General features: G+C 53.1%; 1 long non-coding RNA gene across 1 annotated transcript; it reads left to right on the top strand.

Annotated features, from left to right (window-relative positions):
• The first annotated feature begins 391 nt into the window (after positions 1-391).
• LOC133059042 (uncharacterized) lies at positions 392-7,170 on the top strand. The gene is made up of 3 exons (XR_009693477.1): positions 392-482; positions 6,124-6,278; positions 7,049-7,170. It is a non-coding gene; the product is annotated as an uncharacterized LOC133059042 (long non-coding RNA).
• The last annotated feature ends 1,133 nt before the right edge of the window (positions 7,171-8,303 follow it).

The raw sequence follows: 8,303 nt of genomic DNA on the forward strand, positions 1-8,303 counted from the left end.
GAATATATTGGATCAGTTTCTTTTACTTTAACCCGTGTATTCTATTGCTTTTGTTTCAAGTTAAGAATGTTGCCTACAGCCTGAAATATACAGGATACCCATTCTCAAGGCTCCAACCTTTTTTTATTTTTTTAATTGAAGGACAATTACTTTACAGAATTTTGTGGTTTTTTTCATTATACATCACCAAGAATCAGCCATAGGTATACCCATGTCCCCTCCCTCCGAAACCTCCCTTCCCACCCCACCCTTCTAGATTGTCATCGAACAAGGCTCCGACCTTTAAAGGTGTAACACTTCCCCATTCATATAAACATCTGCAGAACTGAGAATAGCATTTGTCTTATTGGAGGTTTACAGGAATATGGTGACCTGACCCATGGGGACAGCAGCAAGAACAAAGGATTCCAACACCCAAGAGTTCAGAGTAACCAGCCGCCAACCACCTTTTTTAGTGTAAAAGAAGCTTGAATTCTACTTGGGTAAGATGGTTCTCTGGGCTTCCCAGATGCAGCTAATGGTAAAGAACACACCTGGCAATGCAGGAGACATAAGAGACGTGGGTTCGATCCCTGCATCGGGAAGGTCCCCTAGAGGAGGGCATGGCAGCCCACTCCAGTATTCTTGCCTGGAGAATCCCATCGACAGAGCAGCCTGGGGAGCTACAGTCACAGAGCCACAAAGAGTCGGACAAAACTGAAGCAGCTTAGCCTGCAAGGTGGCTCTCTAGGACATTAGTCTGCCACCTTCCCAGACTCCCAGCTTTCCAAATAAAATCATTATTTCTTACCCCAATACTTGTCTATGAGGCGAGCAGACTGAGCTTGGACTCGGTAACAATGCTACAGATTTTCCTCAAGTGGAATGAAGGGTATATTCTCCCACTTGTATCTCAGGCTGTTGAGCTTTCTGCTCTGAACATCCTAATTTTTCTGATCTCAATTTTTAACCCTCAGAAATCGAATCTGTTGATGGTCAGTTTTCTTAATTTGGATTTACCTTCTTTTTCTATTTGTTTTCTGCCATTCTCAAAGATTGGGGGTGAGAAGAGAGAAACACCAGTGAGCCTAGTCCTTTCTTCCCTGCATGCGTGGATGCAGGGGAAACACACACCACCTGTCTGTTTGAGACTGAGGTTTTCTCTGTGTTTGCAGAGGCTCATTTGGGCTGGAGGTGGCAGACCTTGAGGAAGCTGGAATCAATTTCCTGTAGAATAGAAACTCTAGCAGGTGCAAGCAGTGTCAGGCTTGGCCCAGGAGGGATTCACCATCTCTAGAGCCCCTGGGAAGATAGAGGCTGAGAGTGAAGGACCAGTAAGGGAGAGACAACCGGATACAGTGTGAGGTAGAACAACCTGAATCGGGTGGAGAGAAAGGAGGGAGGAGGGGAAGGCAGAAGGGAGCCAGCACTAATGGAGGTGGTGGTCTGGGTGGTTTCTGAACCCAAAAGCAGAAGGAGGAGCCCTGAAGGAGAAAGATTCTAGCGCTGGGGAGAAAGAGGCTGGGACACGGGAGCAGATGCCCACGGAGTGGTCCAGCAAGGGTGGGTCTTGCTGAATCCACTTGCAACACAGTGGATTCAGGGCTGGGGGCTGTCTTCCCAAAGCGCAGAATAGTCTTTGCTCAGGAAGGATCACAGTCAACAAGGAGGGTCAAGAGTAGATGTGGGTGAGTGGGTGTCGCTCAGGGGCCTGGACTGCGTTGGGGGGCCATCAGAAACCTTCACTGCTGCTGCCCCCAAAGTGTTCTTCCAGCCCTGGGGAGTGAGAAGGAATTCCTCCAAGGGAAGTACAGACACTGCCTGGTCCTACTCCTTTCCCAGGCCTGCCCCGCCTCTCCAGGTGCCCGTCATTCTCTAAGAGACTGACTCCGGCTCAACAGATGTTGTACTGAGTGAGTGAATGCAAGAGGAATGAATGCGAGAGAAGTCTGTGTGAGTGTGGCAACATTTAGACCAGAGACCTGAGAGTTTGGAGGCAGAGGATCTTGGTGAGTTATGAGAAGCAAAGAAGCAGCCAGAGATGGGCAGAGCCTTGGGGTGTTCAAATCAGGATCAAATAGATTGGAAACCTCAAAGAGATTGGAATAGATTGGAAACCTCACCTCTGTGCCTGCCGCCTCGCCCCCTTACCACCTTTCCCAGCAGGGCCGTCACCATCTCTTTCTGCCCCTGCCCTCTGGGCCCAAGCCAAACCCACCCACCTACCCAACGGCCAGAGCACAGCTGACAACAGCAGGCCCTTGGCCACAACGAGGCCACACAGCAGGTTGACCAGGTGTCTGGGGGCAGCCAAGCCAGAGGAGATGGAGCTTTGGATCCATGGAGATGAGGGAGAAGAAGCAGGCAGGACCCAGGCTGGGGTGATCACTGCCTTGAGTACTCCCCAAATCCAGGCCCCGGGACTCATGGAACTGGAGCCTGATTCTGTACCTGACCCACCTGAATCACTGTCAAGGAGCCATGGGCTCACGGCGACAGCATGTGGAGCAATACCTACAGTTCCTCTGACTCGTGGGGAATGACCTGCTCTGAGCCCCAGTCTGGGGGCAGCTGACACCCCAAGAGAGTCAGAGGCTTCCAAGGGACCAGGAAGGGACCACAGTCCGTTGGTCATAGGGACAGGAATGACCCTGCCAAGAGGGCTGGTGGCAGAGAGACTGGGCTGTAGTGAGAGCAGAGAGCCACTGGGGCCAGAGGTACAAGCAGACAGTTGGGGTACCAGATCTGTCTATTGCAGAAGACCCCAGATCTGCCATAGACGCCTGGGGGGGGGGGGCACTACCCAGAGGTGCCCGCAGAGAACCTCCCGGAAGTAGCCATGTGACTGATGACAGACCTCACGTCCCTCACATGTGAAACCAGCACTCATGGAAGTCCTGTTGCTCCTGACACATATTAATAGCTATCTCCCAGCCCCATCATACATGAAGTTTAACCCCTCCTTCTCCCCTGCCAACCCAGCTCTGAGATGAGACCTGGGACCCTGTTCAGATCTCTGTGCCCACCCCCAGTCCCCCCCTTCCTGAATCAGAGGCCACAGAGTCACCTGTCCAGCCCTTCCCAGACCCCTCCCTTCCAGTAAGACCCCCAGACCTCCCTCTGCTCAGAGACACTGATGGGGATTGGCCTGGATGTCACCGGAAAAGCAAATGCGACTGAGGACAACACAGAGAAGACGATGACCGCTCAGGGTCCCCAGAGGGAGAGAGGGCCAGCCCCCAAAGTCCTAAGAGGAGGAGGGGGTGGGGCATGAGCCAGCCCCTCAGGGTCCTTCAGGCCAGAGCTGACTGGGGCCCCAGGGGAAGGAGACCCCCCCCTCCCCAGAGCCGCTGGGAAGAGAGAGGCAGGGGCTGGGGAGATGGCCTGACACTGAGCTGGCCGCAGTGGTGGGGAGAGCCAGGGGCTCTGGAGGGAGACAGCACAGGCACTCGTCCCCAAGGCCCCGCTCCTTCTGATCCTCAGACCCAGGGCCAATAACAGCCTGCAGGAGACCCTAGACCCTAAGGACTCACCCAGGCCCTCCTCGCTCACACAGGGTGGCCAGCTCCAGGCAGGGTGAGGTTGTGTCTGAGTCCCTGTGTGGATCCCCAGTGAGCCTCCGGGGCAGCTTCTACCTGTTGAGTCAGGACACCCAGAGGTGACGGTATCAGCCTGTGTCTGGGACTGGAGACCCAGCTGCCCTCGGTCAGTGTGGGAGGGAGCAGGGAGCTAGTGGGATCTAGGGAGACGGAGGCTGGGGAAGGGCCTGAGTGGCCTTATGTCCCTGGACACCCCAGGAAGGCCCCTTCCCTCATCAAAGAGCTCACCTGGGCAAATCTGCAGGCAGATTTTCTTGTACGGAAGAGTACCACCTTTGGAGTCCTTGGCTTCACCCTGGTGGGTTCCTGAGGCCTCCTGTTTCAGCCCAGCCATGGTGACATTAGTGAAGCCAGAGCCAGGGTCATCCCAGATTGTATAGCCAGAGTGTTTGACCCGTTTCCTGGGCTTGGAAGTGTGGACTAACTCAAGGCACTCAGATCCTTTTTCTTACACCAGATGGGCGGCCCTGGCCAGTGGTCACAGTGGCCAGACAAGGGGGAAATTGCGTGGAAAGGAGCGGCTACACACCGTGACACACGACGACAGCCAGGTCCGCCTTCCTCCCCTCGGGAGGGGGCCTCCCGGGTGGTGTGTCGTTAGGTTCCTAGAGGGGGCGCTATGCCCGTGCATGGAACTGTCTCCTGTCCCGTCCGTGGGCCCGACCTCGGCTGAGAGTCAGGTGCGGCCGGAAGTCAGGGGGCCTGGTCTGGTTCCATCCGTTCCTCACTGTCCGACTTTCAGCAGGTCACTGGTGTTTCTGGGCGGACGTGTGTGAGAAAGAAAAGCAACACTTCCATCGCAAACCTATTGCGGGAATTGAGAGAGAGGGCCAGGAAAACGCTTTGGAAAGCAGCAGTGTGTGAGGGTTGGCGCTGCTCCCTGGTTTCTCCTCGCTCTGAAGCTCCATCCTGCTTTCCCACCTGTGGATCCGTGGGCCCTCACGGGCCAAGTTCCTACCGTGTGCATCTTTTGTCTGTCCCTTTGCTCTTATTCTCGGTCTCAGCTCACTCCTGGAAGGAGGAGGAGGCAAAGCATCGGATTTAAAACCAAGTCCCCTTGATAGGTTCCAATTCCCAGGTCAGTCGTTGCCTCTGTAGAGGGTTCCCGGCACAGGTGTTAGGCTGCAGCGCCCCCAGTGGCCACAACTGGAATTACACATCCATAGAGCGCAAGCCGGTGGGTGGGTGTGCGCTGCGTCTGGTCAGTGGTATCTTGACTCTTTACGACCCAATGGACTGCAGCCTGCTGGCTCCTCTGGGCATGAGATTTTTCCAGGCAAGAATAATGGAGTGGGCTTCCATTTCCTTCTCTCGGGGATCTTCCCCACCCAGGGATCGAACCTGAGGCTCCTGCAGCTCCCGCATCAGCAGGTGGATTCTTTACCTCTGAGCCACCTGGGAAACACAGGCCAGGGTCCTAATCAATCTCTAACTCTCTGTCTCTCTTATCTCTTTCTCTTTCTTTCTAAATTTTATTTTTAAAGACATTTTATTTATTTGGCTGTGCTGGGCTTTAGTTGCAGCGTATGGGATGTAGTTCCCGGACCAGGCTCCCTGTGTTGGGAGCACAGAGTCAGCCACTGGACCACCACCAAGGAAGTTCCTAAATTGCTTCTTTTTAAAATTAAATCCTGGGGGATTCCCTGGTGGTGCAGTGGTTAGGACTCTGCACTTGCACAACCGAGGGTCCACTTTCAATCCCTGGTCTGGGAACTAAGATCCCATAAGCCGTGCAGCATGGTCAAACTAATTAGGATAAATAAATCTTAAAAGTGCTAACACTTGCTAAAGGAAAAGATATTAGGGTCTTTACGTATCAGTTACACCACTGTTTCTCTGGTGTCCACAGGTAGACAGGTGAGGGTGCAGAGATGATGCCAGGTCCCCCAGCTCCTGTGTTCCCTTCCCTCCTCATCTGTGACCACTGATCCCTGTCCCCCACAGCCCCTCTGAGGACTCCTGATCTCTTTGCTCTCAGCTTCCCTCTCCTGCTGCTTTGCCAGGGGCCCTCCTTATACTTCCTTGCTGGAATTCAATCTCTGCCTCCTCTCTCCTCTCCCCTCCAGCACCCATAAAACCTTCCTGACCCACCAGACAGGCGCTCCATGACCAGGCATGAAGATTCTGACCACCCTGGGGGTCTGTGGAGCTAACAGCTCCTGCTCAGTCCTCTGAGGGCCCCTGGAGGCTGTTACCTACCTTCAGCATGACTCTCCCCAGAGAGGATGGTAGAACCAGGAGCCCGCAGGGTGCAAAGAGAGGAAGAAGAGAAAGAGGGGACAGCCCACCACCTGACCACAGTCTCCTCCTGGCCTTCTCAGCTCCTCCCCCGGGGGCACGTCATGGTGGGGAAGGGGCAGGTGGGTACAGAGGAGAGGGGCAGCCTCTACAGAGCCTGGGGGCTGTGTGCTAAGCGGGCTTCAGCCTCTAGGTTCAGAGTCACGGTTGCGGCCAAGGACCCCTCTTCCCTCTGCCCTCGGGATCTGACCCCCAAGTCTCCCTCTTCCCAGGCCAGCCCTTATCTCTTTCATTTTGTCCATCTCAGAGGCGCTGAAAGAGCCAAGTGGAATCTAGCCCAGCTGCCAGTTCCCCAGAGACCCTGCGTGTCACCTCCCGCCAGCACACTGGAGAAGGGCCATGTGGCCCGGAGACTGCCTCCCACCCCCGGCCCACAACTGCTGCTGCTGCTGCCCTTCCCAGGTGAGGAGGGAGCAGGGAGCTGGGGGAGGAGAGGGGAGAACGCAGAGCAGGGGGCTCCGTGGCCAGGGGGCTGTGGGGGCCACATGGCCCTGACCAGTGGCCTTTTCTCCACCGGTGGGAGCTCTCAAAGGCTCAGCACCCTCAAAAAGTATCAGGGCAGGACCTCTCGGTGAGGTGCCAGTACCCGTACAAGGCCAGGCCCTATGAGTAAGGCCTGGTGTAAGGTGTCCACGCTCGTGTGCACCAGGCTGGTCACCAACTCTGTGCCCGGGGCTCTTGGTTCTCCATCTGGGACAACCCGGGCTCTGGCTTATTGTCAATGTTGAGCCCTATACCAAGGTCACAGGTACCAAGGCCACAGATGCCGAGCCCTGCATCATCTCCAGAACTGACTGAGCCCCATGGCAACTGTTGCCATGAGCCCCCCCCCACCCCGCCCCGATCTAAACTAGCTGATGCCTTGCCCCCATGTTAGGTAAAAATGCCTACCCCGGTACTCACCCTGTTGCATCCTAATCAATCACTTAATGCTACCCTTCCGGCAGGAATTTTCTTTTTCTATAAAAATCAGCTACTAACACAAAAAGTATCAGCTCTCCCTTGAGCCGACCCACTGTTCTAACAGCATCCAGTCTGCTCTCCCTGGTCTGTCAGGAGGTCAGCCCACTGCGCTTGCAGCGCCCTCATGATCTCTGCTCTTTGTTCTTGGTATACTCACTCCTTGCTGAAATACTCTGTGTTCTGGAAATTCTTTCCCAACCTGCACACAGACCACCACAGTCACCATGACTGGTCTGAGGGAGGAAGACTCAGGCCACTACTGGTATCGCATCTACCACACCTCCGGCTGCTCTGTCTCCAAGCCCGTGAAGTTCTATCCGGTGGTGTCGCCAGGTGAGCCCCTTTCCTGGGATCCCCTCGCTCCCTTTTGGTGCCTCCTGATTACCGAGTCATGGAAGCCAGGCTGCCCTCCCCTAGCTGGGTCTCCTGGGGAGGTTGTAGGGAACATGTGCCCTGGGGACTCTGATATGCACACACACATACACACACACACACATGCACCCATTTCACACACTGTCCTCATGGTTTACAAGCCTTCTCAAAGATGCTCAGACAGAGCCAAACACTCATCTTTATGCAATTCACAATTTGTACCGCTTTGGCAAAGACCCTGTTCAGTTGTGCTGATGGGTTTTTTCATAGCAAGACTTCCTCAATGAAGCAAGCAGTGCATTGCATTACAGTGTGGCCCAAAGCTCCTTAATCTGAATGTTGATTCCAGGATGTTTTCCTCTAGCAGCAGCCACAGCCATCAGATCATACTCCCACATAAAACTGAAACCCCAGACCACTTGTCAGCAATGTAATTCTTCATAGTTTTATACAGGTCAGGGTTAGTTGTGTTTTGGGCAATGAAGCTTAAAGTAGATACAAAAGAATTCCTTCATATCTTCATGTTCAAATTGCACCTGTGGTGAAAGAAGAGATATATTGGCAATATTTATGCCTTTTCCAAGTTTCTCCAAAAACACTTTGCTAGGTTTATTCATTTTCAGAGTTGGTCTTCTATAACATTAGCCAATTCCTGAATACAAGGAACTAAAGGGTCGATGGAGAGTGATGCTGAAGCTCCCTTCTTTGCCATGGATTAGCCCAACATTGTGGAGCAAACTTGTCTGTCTCAGTCTTTCGGTCATGTTTAGCAACTGCAGACAGATTTTTAGTCTTAGCAACAGAAAGTGTTACTTCACAAGAAGCTCACAAAACACTAGAATTTGTGTGTTCAAGAGCTTTTTAGTTCAATGTGCTTTTTAAAAAATTAGTATGTTTTGAACTTGTGTTTTTATGCTTTGCTTGTTTTACATGCCATTTGTTTTATGATGTATTTGCTTCATTACAACTTAACAAATAACTCACTGGGTTTTAGTACTGCACCATCAATTATAATTACAAAACTCACTCACCCTGAGTGCCATCATTACCTACTGCTGCGACAACAAACTGCCACAAACACAGTGGCTTAAA

This window comes from Dama dama, chromosome 7, assembly GCF_033118175.1.
Source record: "Dama dama isolate Ldn47 chromosome 7, ASM3311817v1, whole genome shotgun sequence".
Lineage (NCBI taxonomy): Eukaryota > Metazoa > Chordata > Mammalia > Artiodactyla > Cervidae > Dama > Dama dama.